The 14,921-nt window shown below is 49.5% G+C and overlaps 1 protein-coding gene and 1 non-coding gene across 2 annotated transcripts in view; both read right to left on the bottom strand.

Annotated features, from left to right (window-relative positions):
• The window catches only part of LOC132835355 (myelin-oligodendrocyte glycoprotein-like), a 315,935-nt gene that overhangs the window by 158,291 nt on the left and 142,723 nt on the right, over positions 1 to 14,921 (bottom strand). The window lies entirely within an intron of this gene.
• trnav-cac (transfer RNA valine (anticodon CAC)) lies at positions 10,383 to 10,455 on the bottom strand. Its single transcript has one exon. It is a non-coding gene; the product is annotated as a tRNA-Val (tRNA).

The following is a 14,921-nucleotide window of genomic DNA, read 5'->3' as shown; positions in this document are numbered from 1 at the left end:
CCTGTTGTCTGTTATGTATGTCCAGCAGGTTGGGTATTGTTTCTCTGGCTAGGGTTTTGTCAATAGAAGTGAACAGTGCCGTTACATCGAATGAGACCATGGTTTCTTCCTTGTCTATGTGTATATTTCTGATGTTATCCAGGAATTCTTGTGTTGACTGTAAAGAGTGTCTGGATCCGCTGATCAGGTGTTTCAGTTTCTGTTGTAGCTCTTTAGCCAGTTTGTGTGATGGTGTTCCTGGTAGTGATACTATGGGTCTGAGTGGAATGTCTGGTTTGTGTACTTTAGGTAGTCCATAGAATCTGAGACCAGGTTTTTTTCCCGTGATGGAGAGGCTTCCATCTGCCCGGTTTCTGCCTCATTTTGCTGATACGCTCCTCCCAAGACTTGGCGCATGCCCCAGTCCCCCCGAACCAAATACCCAAACACCCTGACTGAGTGCTGCAGACTGGCACATTCCAAGGTCCAGGACTACGTGTTGAGGGACACTCTGAAGCTTGGGGCAGCTGCTGCCAAGGCGCGGTGGGGAAAGACTACTATGTAACATCTGCCTGCCTAAGGAAGAACAGGGGGCCCATGCAGTCATTTGGGCTCTGCTGACACCTCAGCTAAAAAATGTAATTGCACAGACCTGTAAAGAGGAACGATTACTCTGTTGCGGTATGCAAAGAAATGGAATGTTTACATATGTATGGCTTGTCCAGTTGTATAGATCATCAAAGTATTTTATGAACAAAGTATATTTTTGAAATTAATAAAAGAGCTTGTGTGCCCATGGACTTTAGTTTGGTCGGGGGGTAATGATATCCTGTTGCGAGGAGGCAACTTCACCATCTCCGAGGTTAAGGAGGTGGTGGGCGGGCGCCTCGTCGTCACTGACGTCATGTACAGGAATGCTCCCCTGAGACTGATTAATGTGTCCGCCCCAGTGGGTAAGAGTGAACGGTTGGCCGTCCTGCAGCAGCTTCCACTGTTGCTGGCTACGTCCAGGCCGGTCATTCTGGCCGGAGACTTCAACTGAATCATTGATGCAGATGGGGGGGGGGGGGAGGGCGGGAACAGTAAACTGGACGCCACGTCCAGAGTCCCAGAGTCCTGATGGACACGGTAAAAGATGCAAAGCTGCACGGCGTCTTCAGCATCCCTGAAGAGGGAGCGCAGCGTAGATACACCTGGTCATGGGCCGACGGGTCTATCCACTTAAGGATAGATTGCCTGTTTGTGTCCCGAATGCTCTGGGTCAGATCCACCGACGTCAAGCCAGTGTTCATCTCTGACCACTGCCTCCTGCTGGCCGACTGTCACCTACAGGATGAGCAGCGGGCTGGTAAGGGAACGTGGAAGCTGAACACAAAGTTGTTGAAACATTGAGGAGTTCAAGAGGGACTACGCAGGTGGAGAACCATGAAGCCCCTCTTTGAGTCCCTAGCGGACTGGTGGAAATCTGTCCAAGAGAACATCAAGAGGTTCTTCATCCTAAAAGGTGCTCAGGAGGCGAGAGAGACGCGGTGAAAGCTGTCCCAGCTGTCTCCATTAGGAATGTGACCGTGAGCCAAGGGGGTAGTGAGATAAATGGGCAGGGGAGCAAGTAGTTTCCATGATCTCTTATGTTATTCTTATGTCACGGTTAGATATTTAGTGTCAGCTTTTGTAACAACGATCTCTCATTCCAGGTCTACTTAATATTTTCCTAATGTCATGATTAGATATTTATTGTCAATAGTCTCAAGCAGGCTGACTCTACCCACTATTAATTAGATATTTAATGTCATGTCCCAAATATTTATGGTCCCAATCCTGTCATAGTGATACTTAACAGGGAGTCTAGCTTTAGTAACTATGTTATCTCAAATCGTCATAGTGTACTTTCTGCCTCAACCTTATTCTGCTCATTGGTGTAAGAGCTGTCCACTATTATTATTCCATCCTACATTCCACAGATCCCTTGCAACAGATCGCCAGTGATCTTCATGGTTTAACCCTTCCCATGCTTTCATGCTCTTTATTTCCCATAACGGCAGAGCTCTTGGAGAATTGAACAAAGTGTCTTTCCCACCCTCTATTCCAACCAGACCCTCCTCCAAATGAGTTGTTTTAACTCCCCAATGGGAGGACAGCTTCTTCTGGTATTCATAGAGGAGACCATTCTGCCCATTTAGTCCGTGCTGGGGGAGGATGGGTAGGGGAAGGGTTCTCGCTGAGGGGATGGTTAAACAAAATGAGCCCGTGGGAGGAGTGCAAAGGCAGCGCTGAGTGAGTGAGAAACTCCCTTAGTGTCTGTGTGACTGTGTGGGTAGGTGTGACTCTGTGTGTAACTGTGCCTCTGTGTCTGTGCGTACGGGTGAGTGTGTGTGTGTGCGGATGACTGTGAGGCGGCTAGTTCAATGTGAGCGCCTAGGGGTCCCCTAGTGGCCTGGATGTGAAAGGCACTTTGCTCAGGTCTCCAGGCGCACTGCTGCAAGACTTGATTGGCGAGTTCTGGTCGTTCAGTACAGTGGGAGAGTAAAGCATCATTGTTTGTGCATCTTTGTGCCAAAGGGAACTGACAAAGCAACAGGTTGTAATGTGTGTGTGTGTCTGTGTATGTGTGTGTGTGTGAGAGAGAGAGGGAGTTTGATAGAAGTCTGTGAACATAAGGATGTCTACAGACACTGACTGGACTGAGTCTTCGTGTGAACATTGAGAACGGAATCGGAGGTTAGTATGCGTCAGGCTGGCCGGTCTCAGGTGCTGATTTCAGTTGCGGCTTGTCTTTGAACTGGCAGTTTTGAGTCTTACTCCTGATTGTGCGGGTTTAACTTTTTGTCAACTCATAAACGAACTGGAGTGTGACCTCGTGTTAAAATTGACACCCACTCCCACCTCCCCTCCCCCAAAGGCACCTGCTGCTGGGGAGTCAGACTCGCTTCCCCTGCCCCAGGCGGGTTTGACAGAGCCGCAGGTTACAGTCTGTGTCTGTGAGTGTGTGCAGTTTCTGTGTGTACGGCCCAGACCCTCCCCCAGTGTCGATGGGAAAGGCAGTAGCACTGGGGAATGGAGCTCTCAGCGAACCAAGCGGCTGCAGAGAGAGAGAGGGAGAGAGTCTGTGTGTCGCTGCACTCCATTAGACTGCAGGGACAATTAAGGAGAAAGTGAGGACTGCAGATGCTGGAGGTCAGATTGAAAGTGTGCTGGAAAAGCACAGCAGGTCAGGCAGCACCCGAGGAGCAGGGGAGTCGACATTTCGGGCAGACGCCCTTCACCAGGAATCCGAGAGGATTGGGCCTCCTGATTGACTCAGAACAGTGAAAGATCAGGGCGCGTCCAAATGGGAGAGAGCTGTTGTGCGGAACGTTGTGTGTGTGTTTGAAGATGGGCGCATATCGCCCAACTTGAGGCTCGAACCTGCAATTAAGAGTCTCATGCTCGACCGACTGAGCTGGCCGGGCCTTGCCCCGGCCTCGGTCACTCCTGCTGTAGGGGGAATTGCCTTTTTTCCATACACTCACTACAAACTCACAAATCCACAGAGAAAAAGGGAGTGACTCTCAGAGTCTGAGTCTACATAACTCTGTGTCGCCAGCAAGCCACTCAGTTCAAGGGACAATTAGGAACACGGTAACACTTTCTGGCCTCACAAGGCGACGCCCCCATCTCATGAACCATCACCAACCTCATCCATTCCCTTGTAAGGTCAGGAGAGATCATCCACAGCTGCCCTCCAGGAGGCCACTCTCTGTGAACTTGCAATTATCTGACTCTCTGCTGCCCCTGTCTGGGACCTGGATACAAATCCCAGGTCTGCCATCAGCTTTTCTCTGAACAAAAAAAATGATTGACCAAACACAGCCCTATCTTGTGAAGGCGTAGCTCCAATCAAACACACTGCACTGACAAACCACAAATACTTGCAGCAGCTCAACCTGCTGTTTCTATTTGCAAAATGTTTTTTTGCCACTTGATGTCACAGTGAGAAAGTGAGGACTGCAGATGCTGGAGATCAGAGTCAAAAGGCGTTGGTGCTGGAAAAGCACAGCAGTATCCGAGGAGTGGGAGAATCGACTTTTCGAGCATCAGCACTTCCTTAGGAGTTGGGGCTGTGAGACTGGGCCCAGCACCATGAGAGAAAGCGCAATGAATGCACCCAGGATTGAACCGGGGATAGTATGCATTGGAGGCGGCTGTGATAACCAGGAAACAACAGAAACTTCACAAGCACTGCCGCTTCATACGTGCCCTTTTCGGCTTGGAGGCACCCCTGTGAGTCACTGTGAACAGGTCAAATCTCAGAAAGAGCTGTGACACACCTCCTGACATCAGTTGTGAAAGAGGTAGACTTTCTCTTTTGAGCAGATAGATGGAGCATTTCACTTCCGGCCAGCTGCTTTGACGACCGCAATTGTCCTCCATACGCAGTGAGGTCTGGACTATGTCAGAAAGACATTTAGCAAATTGAAACAGCAGGTTTAGCTGCTGCAGGTATTCATGGTTTGTCAGTGCAGTGTGTTTGTAACTCTATCACAAGATAGAGTTAAAAATCTCACAACACCAGGGTATTGTCCAACACGTTTATTTGGAAGCAATGGCTGTTGAGTTCTGCTCCTTCATCAGGGAGCTGTGGAGCAGGATCGTAAGACACAGAATTTACAGCAAAAGATCACAGTGTCATGCAACTGAAAGAATATATTGAACAAACCTAGATTGGTGTTAAGTCACTCCCAGGAGGTCAACAATACCCTCCGGTACAACTCCTCCATTTCCCGGACCTCTGCCCTTGAACCCCACCTCTCCAACCGCAACAAGGATAGAAACCTTTTTGTCCTCAACTTCCACCTCACCAATCTCTGAATACAATGCATCATCCTCCACCATTTCTGCCACCTACAGCCAGACTTCAGCACCAGAGATACAGTTATGAGACTGTGTTTGTGTGTGTATGAGACTGTGTGTGTGTGAGAGAGAGAGAAGTGTGATGCCCAGTTCAATGTAATAGTGTAGGGCCCCCCTAGTGGCCGGGCTGTGAAAAGCATATCGCTCAAGTCTCACTGAGCCCTGCTGCAAGATTTGATTGGCGAGACTGGGTTCTTCAGGACAGAGGGGGAACAAAGCATCATTGTTTGTGTACATTTGTACCGGAGAGGGGCAGACAAAGTAACAGGCTGGAATGTGGGTGAGTGAGAGAGTTTGATAGAAGTCTGTGTGAACAGAGAGGTGTGTGCAGACACTGACGGGACTGAGCCTTCGTGTGAACATTGAGCACGGAATGGGGTGGGGTTAGTATGTGTCAGGCTGGCCGAGCGGTCTCAGGTGATGATTTAAGCTGCAGCTTGTCTTTGAACTGTCGATTTTTGTCTCACGCCTGATTGTGTGCGTTTAATTTTTTGTCAACTCATAAACGAACTGAAGTGTGAGCTTGTGATAAAACTGACCCCCAACCCACCCCCAAAGGCACCTGCTGCTGGGGAGTCAGACTCGCTTCCCCTGCCCCAGGCGGGTTTACAGAGCCGAAGGTTACAGTCTGTGTCTGTGAGAGAGTGCAGCCTCTGTGTGTACGGCTCAGACCCTCCCCCAGTGTCGATGTTAAAGGCAGCAGCACTGGGGAATGGAGCTCTCTGTGAAGTGAGCGGCTGCAGAGAGAGAGAGAGTCTGTGTGTCGCTGCACTCCATAAGACTGCAGCTAGTAATTAGGAGAAAGTGAGGACTGCAGATGGTGGCGATCAGAGTGGAAGTGTGTGGTGCTGGAAAAGCACCGCAGGTCAGGCAGCATCCGAGAAGCAGGAGAGTCGACGTTTCAGGCAGAAGCCCTTCACCAGGAACCCGAGAGTATTGAGCCTTCTGATTGACTCAGAGCAGTGAAAGATCAGGGCGCGTCCAAATGGGAGAGAGTGTGTGTGTTTTAAAAGTGGAGCCCAACGCCCAACGTGGGGTTCGAACGCACGACCCCGAGATTAAGAGCTGCATGCGCTACCGACTGAGCTAGCCGGGCACCCCGCCCCCGTTTCGCTTACTGCTGTGGGGCGAATCGGCAATTACCTTTTTCCCATGTACTCACTGCAAACACACAGATCCACAGAGAGAGAGATGTAGAGAGAGAGAGAGAGAGTGACTCTCAGAGCCTGAGTCTACATAGCTCTGCGTCGCCAGCAAGCCACTCAGTTCAAGGGGCAATTAGGGACGGTTAACACCCTCTGGCCGCACCAGGCGATGCCCCCATCCCATGAGCCATCACCAATCTCATCCATTCCCTTGTAAGGTCAGGAGAGAGCATCCGCAACTGCTCTCCAGGAGTCCACTCTCTGTGAACTTGCAGTTATCTGACTCTCTGCTGCCCCTGTCTGGGACCTGGATACAAATCCCAGGTCTGCCATTAACTTTTCTCTGAATAAAAAAAAACGATTGACCAGATCTCAGTCTGTTACAAACTGTGAATCTGCCCAAACACAACATTATCTTGTGAAGGTATAGCTCCAATCAAACACACTGCACTGACAAACCACAAATACCTGCAGCAGCTCAACCTGCTGTTTCTTTTTGCAAGATGTCTTTCTGACACTTGATGTCACAGGGAGAAGGTGAGGACTGCAGATGCTGGAGATCAGAGTCAAAAGGCGGGGTGCTGGAAAAGCACAGGCGGTCAGGCAGCATCCCAGGAGTTGGAGAATCGACATTTCGAACATGAACCCTTCATCAGGAATGAGGGGATGGGGCTGTGAGATTTGGCCCACTTCCATGAAGGAGGAGAAAAACATAAGATAAAGCACGATGACAGCATCCAGGATCGAATTGGGAACCGTTCACGGAGGAGGCGAACATGACAACCACGACACCATGGTAACTTCACAAATGCCTGATCTTTGTACATGTCATTTCTGGCTTGGAGTCACCCCTGTGATTCACTGTGACCAGGTCAAATCTCTGAGCAAGAGCTGGGACACACTTCCTGACATCAGTTGTGAAACAGGTAGACTTTCTCTTTTGGGCAGATAGATGGAGCATTTCACTTCCGGCCAGATGCTTTGACGAGTGCTTTTGACCTCCATACCCAGTGAGATCTGTGCTGTGCCATCAAGTGTCAGAAAGACGTTTAGCAAATTGAATTTGCAGGTTTAGCTGTTTCACAGTGTCATGCAACTGAAAGAATATATTGATCAAACTTAGATTGGTATTAAGTCTTTCATCATTCAGAGAGGGTTGCAGGTTTCGGGTCAGTAATATGTAAATCCCAGAACTTCTTTGAAATCACATTCTCGAGATAACAAGGTTTTATATATATATATATATATATATACACACACACACACATATAAAGGTGAATTCTCAGCTCAGACAATGCATTGAAGGTGTGAGATTAGAGTCTGTCTGTGTCAAAAGTCATTGCTTCCAAATACCCCTATCTCAGACACCTTCCTCCACTTCCTGGACCTCTCCATCTCCATATCCTGTGACTGACACAAAGTGGGTATCCACTTCAAACCCACCAACTCCCACCACGCCTCCTGTAAAACTGCAACCCATCAGTCCCAATTTCTCTGCCTCCACCGCATCGGCTCCCAGAAGAATCAAGTCCACTCCTGAACATTCCTGATGACCTCTTACTTCAAGGACCATAATTTTCCCTCCGAGGAGTTCAACGATGCCCTCCAGTACAACTGCTCCACTTCCTACACCTCTGCCCTTGAACCCCAACTCTCCAACCGCAACAAGGATAGAAACCCCCTTGTGCTCACCTTCCACCTCACAAATCTCTGAATACAATGCATCATCCTCCACCATTTCTGTCACCTACAGTCAGACTTCACCACCAGAGACATAGTTATGAGACTGTGTGTGTGTGAGGCGACTGTGTGTGTGTGTGTGTGTGTGTGTGTGTGTGTGTGTGTGTGTGTGTGTGTGAGAGAGAGAGAGAGAGAGAGAGAGAGATGAAGTGTGGTGCCCAGTTCAAAGTAATAGTGTAGCCCCCCCCCCCCACTAGTGGCCGGGCTGTGAAAAGCACATTGCTCAAGTCTCACTGAGCCCGGCTGCAAGATTTGATTGGCGAGACGGGGTCCTTCAGTCCAGAGGTGGGAATAAAGCATCATTGTTTGTGTGTATTTGTACTCAAGGGAGGGTGGGGGGTGTGGGGGCTGACAAAACAACAGGCTGGAATGTGGGTGAGTGAGAGAGTTTGATAGAAGTCTGTGTGAACGGAGAGGTGTGTGCAGACACTGACTGGACTCAGTCTTCGTGTGAAGATTGAGCACGGAATGGGGTGGGGTTAGTATGTGTCAGGCTGGCCGAGCGGTCTCAAGTGCTGATTTAAGCTGCAGCTTGTCTTTGAACTGGCGGTTTTTGTCTCTCTCTTGATTGTGTGCGTTTATTTTTTTTTCTAACCTCATAAACGAACTGGAGTGTGAGCTTGTGATAAAATTGATACCCTCCCCCAACCCCCAAGGTACCTGCTGCTGGGGAGTCAGACTCGCTTCCCCTGCCCCAGGCGGGTTTACAGCGCCGCAGTTTACAGTTTGTGTCTGTGAGTGAGTGCAGCCCTCATCCTCCCGCAGTGTCGCTGGGAAAGGCAGCAGCACTGGGTAATGGAGCTCTCAGTGAAGCGAGCGGCTGCAGAGAGAGAGAGTCTGTGTGTCGCTGCACTCCATCAGACTGCAGGGAGAAATTAGGAGAAAGTGAGGACTGCAGATGCTGGAGATCAGAGGGAAGTGTGTGGTGCTGGAAAAGCACAGCAGGTCAGGCAGCGTCCGAGGAGCAGGAGAATCGACGTTTCGGGCAAAAGCCCTTCACCAGGAACCCGAGAGTATTGAGCCTCCTGATTGACTCAGAGCAGTGAAAGATCCGGGCGCGTACAAATGGGAGAGATTTGTTGTTCGGGAATGTGTGTGTGTTTCAAAAGCGGAAGCCCATCGCCTAACGTGGGACCCGAACCCACGAGCCAGAGATTAAGAGTCGCATGCTCAACCGACTGAGCTAGCCGGGCCACACGAGCGCCGTCCCCCCTACTGCTGTGGGGGGAATTGGCAATTACTTTTATCCCATGGAGAGAGATGTAGAGAGAGTGACTCTCAGAGCCTGAGTCTACATAACTCTGTGTCGCCAGCAAGCCACAGAGAGAGAGATGTAGAGAGAGAGACTCTCAGAGCTTGAGTCTACATAACTCTGTGTCGCCAGCAAGCCACACAGTTCAAGGGGCAATTAGGGACGGGTAACACCCTCTGGCCTCACCAGGCGACGCCCCCATCTCATGAGCAATCACCAACCCCATCCTTTCCATTGTAAGGTCAGGAGAGAACATCCACAACTGCTCTCCAAGAGTCCACTCTCTGTGAACTTGCAGTTATCTGACTCCCTGCTGCCCCTGTCTGGGACCTGGATACAAATCCCAGATCTACCATTAGCTTTACTCTGAATTAAAAAACGATTGACCAGATCTCAGTCTGGTACAACCTGTGAACCTGTCCAAACACGGCCTTATCTTGTGAAGGCGTAGCTCCAATCAAACACACTGCACTGACAAACCACAAATACCTGCAGCAGCTCAACCTGCTGTTTCTATTTGCAAGATGTCTTTCGGCCCCTTGATGTCACAGGGAGAAGGTGAGGACTGCAGATGCTGGAGATCATATTCGAGACTGTGGTGCTGGAAAAGCACAGACGGTCAGGCAGCATCCGAGGAGCAGGAGAATGGAGTTTCAGGCAAAAGCCTTCCATCAGGAATGAGGATTGTGAGCCAACGGAGTGGAGAGATAAATTGGAGGGGGAGTGGGTCTGGGGGAAACGTAGCTGAAAGTCTGACTTGGAGATGGAAGTGGGGCTGAAATTGGATAGATGACCCATAAATCGCAGGCAGTCCCCAAGCGGAAACAGACATGTGCAAGGACCTTCTAAGTGTTTAGTTTCCATAGTGTAGTGGTTGTCATGTTTGCTTCACACGCGAAAAGTCCCCAATTCGATTCTGGATGGGAGAATTGTGCTGCGGTACTTTATTTTCGACATATCGCACTTTCATCTCCATTCCCCCCCCCCTCCCCCTTCCATTGATTTCTACACCCCCTCGGCTCACTGCCTGATTTCTGATGGAGGCCGTCTGCCTGACACTTCGATTCTCCTGCTCCTGCTGCTGACTGACCTGCTGTGCTTTTCCAGCACCACACTCAGGACTCTGCTATCCAGTCCTCCATCTCTCTGACAGTGAGAGAGAGCCTGGATCTCTGGGATGTGGCTCCAAGATCCATGTTGGGAGACTGACGTCTTTAGAAACACACACCTTCTCTCCAACAGCTCTCTGACCCACTCCAAAATTTCCACTGACCTCTCACTGACGCTGTCCCCAGGAATCAATTCTCAGCTTCGGATGGGGGAACATGTGAGTGCGGGCCTTTTTCCCGAAAGGAAGATAAAGTACCGCAGCATAATGTTCCCACCCAGGATCGAACTGGGGACCTTCCGCGTGTGAGGCGAACGTGATAACCACTACACTATGGGAACTGTACGCTAGCTGCCTCCTTGTTCATGTCAACGTCCGGCTGGGGACACCCTGTGGTTCATGGGTCATCTGACAAATTTCAGCCCCACTTCCATCTCCAAGTCAGACTTTCAGCTGCGTTTCCCCCAGACCCACTCCCCCTCCCATTTATCTCTCCACCCCGTTGGCTCACAATCCTCATTCCTGATGAAAGGCTTTTGCCTGAAACTGCATTCTCCTGATCCTCGGATGCTGCCTGACTTTCTGTGCTTTTCCAGCACCACACTCTCGACTATGATCTCCAGTATCTGCAGTCCTCACTTTTTCCCATCTTTAAACTTTGAACACCGTTCAACTTCCTCTTTGGTCAGCTGACTCCACATAAATTCTCTCTTTCTCTTCTCATTCTCTTTGGTCTCTCTCTCTCTCATTTACTCCTCCCCGCCAACATCGCTTCTGTATAAAAAACATCCTTTTCCTCATTTGGAGGTGCCGGTGGTGGACTGGAGTATACAAAGTTAAAAATCACACAACTCCAGGTTATAGTCCAAGCGGTGAGATTGGAAGCATTAGCTTTCAGAGCGCTGCTCCTTCATCTGACGGGTGTGGAGGACACAATTGTAAGACACTGAATTTATAGCAAAAGTTTACAGTGTGATGTAACTTAAATTATATATTAAAAAATACCTTGATTATTTGTTAAACCTCTCATCTGTTAGAATGAAAATGATAGTTTCACTTCTTTCATATGTAAATCACAAAACCCTATCTCCCTTCGTGGTGAATTCTCCATTCGGTGTTCTTTGTACCATCACGTCTAGGAATGGTAGCTGGTTGTCCTTTTCTTCCTCTCTCGTGAATCGGATTCCTGTGAGTGTGGCGTTGATGATCCGGTGTGTGTTCTCTATTTCTGTGTTTTTAATGATTACAAAAGTGTCGTCCACGTATCTGACCCAGAGTTTGGGTTGTAATTGCGTTAGAACTGTTGTTTCTAACCTTTGCATTACTGCTTCTGCTATGAGTCCGGAGCTCGGTGAGCCCATGGGTGTTCCGTTGATTTGTTCATATATCTGGTTGTTGAATGTGAAGTGTGTTGTGAGACATAGGTCCAGTAGTTTAAGTGTGCCTTCTTTGTTAATAGGTTCAGCGTCCTGTTGTCTGTTATGTATGTCCAGCAGTTTGGATATTGTTTCTCTGGCTAGGGTTTTGTCAATAGAAGTGAACAGTGCCATTACATCAAATGAGACCATGGTTTCTTCCTTGTCTATGTGTATATTTCTGATGATGTCCAGGAATTCTTGTGTTGACTGTAAAGAGTGTCTGGATCCGCTGATCAGGTGTTTCAGTTTCTGTTGTAGCTCTTTAGCCAGTTTGTGTAATGGTGTCCCTGGTAGTGATACTATGGGTCTGAGTGGGATGTCTGGTTTGTGTACTTTAGGTAGTCCATAGAATCTGAGACCAGGTTTTTTTCCCGTGATGGAGAGGCTTCCATCTGCCCGATTTCTGCCTCATTTTGCTGATACGCTCCTCCCAAGACTTGGCGCATGCCCCATTCCCCCCGAACCAAATACCCAAACACCCTGACTGAGTGTTGCAGACTGGCACATTCCAAGGTCCAGGACTACGTGTTGAGGGCCGCTCTGAAGCTTGGGGCAGCTGCTGCCAAGGCGCGGTGGGGAAAGACCACCGTGTAACATCTGCCTGCCTAAGGAAGAACAGGGGGCCCATGCAGTCATTTGGGCTCTGCTGACACCTCAGCTAAAACATGTAATCGCACAGACCTGTAAAGAGGAATGATTACTCTGTTTCGGTATGCAAAGAAATGGAATGTTTACATATGTATGGCTTGTCCAGTTGTATAGATCATCAAAGTATTTTATGAATAAAGTATATTTTTGAAATTAATAAAAGAGCTTGTGTGCCCATGGCCTTTAGTTTGGTCGGGGGGTAATGATATCCTGTTGCGAGGAGGCAACTTCACCATCTCCGAGGTTAAGGAGGTGGTGGACGGGCGCCTCGTCGTCACTGACGTCATGTACAGGAATGCTCCCCTGAGACCGATTAATGTGTACGCCCCAGTGGGTAAGAGTGAACGGTTGGCCGTCCTGCAGCAGCTTCCACTGTTGCTGGCTACGTCCAGGCCGGTCACTCTGGCCGGAGACTTCAACTGAATCATTGACACAGATGGACGATCCGGCGGGGGAGACAGTAAACTGGACGCCACGTCCAGAGCCCTGATGGACACGGTAAAAGATGCCAAGCTGCACGGCGTCTTCAGCACCCCTGCAGAGGGAGCGCAGCGTGGATACACCTGGTCATGGGCAGATGGGTCTATCCACTTAAGGATAGATTACCTGTTTGTGCCCCAAACGCTCTCGGTCAGATCCACCGTCGTCAAGCCAGTGTTCTTCTCTGACCACTGCCTCCTGCTGGCCGACTCTCACCTACAGGATGAGCAGCGGGCTGGTAAGGGAATGTGGAAGCTGAACACAAAGCTGTTGAAACATTGAGGAGTTCAAGAGGGACTACGCAGTTGGAGAACCGTGAAGCCCCTCTTTGAGTCACCAGTGGACTGGTGGGAATCTGTACAAGAGAACATCAAGAGGTTCTTCATCCTCAAAGGTGCTCAGGAGGCGAGAGAGAGACGGTGAAAGCTGTCCCAGCTATCTCCATTAGGAATGAGGCTGTGAGCCAAGGGGGTAGTGAGATAAATGGGCGGGGTGGGGGGCAGGTAGTTTCCATGATCTCTTATGTTATTCTAATGTCACGGTTAGACATTTAGTGTCAGCTTTCGTAACAACGATCTCTCATTCCAGGTCTACTTAATATTTTCCTCATGCTATGATTAGATATATATTGTCAATAGTCTCAAGCAGGCTGACTCGACCCACTATTAATTAGATATTTAATGTCATGTCCCAAATATTTATGGCCCCAATCTTGTCGTAGTGATACTTAACAGGGAGACTAACTTTAGTAACTATGTTATCTCAACTCGTCATAGTGTACTTTCTGCCGCAACCTTATTCTGCTAATTAGTGTAAGAGCTGTCCACTATTATTATTCCATCCTACATTCCACAGATCCCTTGCAACAGATCGCCAGTGATCTTCATGGTTTAACCCTTCCCATGCTTTCATGCTCTTTATTTCCCATAACGGCAGAGCTCTTGGAGAATTGAACAAAGTGTCTTTCCCATCCTCTCCTCCAACCAGACCCTCCTCCAACTGAGGTGTTTGAACTCCTCAATGGGAGGACAGCTTCTTCTGGTATTCCTAGAGGAGACCATTCTGCCCATTTAGTCCGTGCTGGGGGAGGATGGGGAGGAGGAAGGGTTCTCGCTGAGGGGATGGGTAAACAAAATGAGCCCGTGGGAGGAGTGCAAAGGCAGCGCTGAGTGAGTGAGAAACTCCCTTAGTGTCTGTGTGACTGTGTGTGTAGGTGTGACTCTGTGTGTAACTGTGTCTCTGTGTCTGTGCGTGTGGGTGAGTGTGTGTGTGTGTGCGGATGACTGTGTGGCGGCCAGTTCAATGTGAGCGCCTAGGGGCCCCCTAGTGGCCTGGATGTGAAAGGCACTTTGCTCAGGTCTCCAGGCGCACTGCTGCAAGATTTGAGTGGCGAGTTCTGGTCGTTCAGTATGGTGGGAGAATAAAGCATCATTGTTTGTGCATCTTTGTACCAAAGGGGGCTGACAAAGCAACAGGTTGTAATGTGTGTGTGTGTCTGTGTGTGTGTGTGTGTGAGAGAGAGAGAGTTTGATAGAAGTCTGTGAACAGAGGGATGTGTACAGACACTGAATGGGCTGAGTCTTCGTGTGAACATTGAGAACGGAATCGGGGGTTAGTATGTGTCAGGCTGGCAGAGGAGACTCAGGTGCTGATTTCAGTTGCGGCTTGTCTTTGAACTGGCAGTTTGAGCCTCACTCCTGATTGTGCGGGTTTAACTTTTTGTAAACTCATAAACGAACTGGAGTGAGACCTCGTGTTAAAATTGGCACCCACCCCCACCCCAAGGCACCTGCTGCTGGGGAGTCAGACTAGCTTCCCCTACCCCAGGCGGGGTTTACAGAGCCGCAGGTTACTGTTTGTGTCTGTGAGTGTGTGCAGTTTCTGTGTGTACGGCCCAGACCCACCCCAGTGTCGATGGGAAAGGCAGCAGCACTGGGGAATGGAGCTCTCAGTGAACCAAGCGGCTGCAGAGAGAGAGAGGGAGAGAGCCTGTGTGTCGCTGCACTCCATTAGACTGCAGGGACAATTAAGGAGAAAGTGAGGACGGCAGATGCTGGAGGTCAGAGTGAAAGTGTGCTGGAAAAGCACAGCAGGTCAGGCAGCACCCGAGGAGCAGGGGAGTCGACATTTCGGGCAGACGAATTCACCAGGAATCCGAGAGGATTGGGCCTCCTGATTGACTCAGAACAGTGAAAGATCAGGGCGCGTCCAAATGGGAGAGAGCTGTTGTGCAGAACGTTGTGTGTGTGTTTGAAGATGGG

Source organism: Hemiscyllium ocellatum, chromosome 44 (genome assembly GCF_020745735.1).
Source record: "Hemiscyllium ocellatum isolate sHemOce1 chromosome 44, sHemOce1.pat.X.cur, whole genome shotgun sequence".
Taxonomy (NCBI): domain Eukaryota; kingdom Metazoa; phylum Chordata; class Chondrichthyes; order Orectolobiformes; family Hemiscylliidae; genus Hemiscyllium; species Hemiscyllium ocellatum.
Note: the sequence above shows the minus strand (reverse complement) of the source record. Positions and strands in the feature narration are given on the sequence as shown.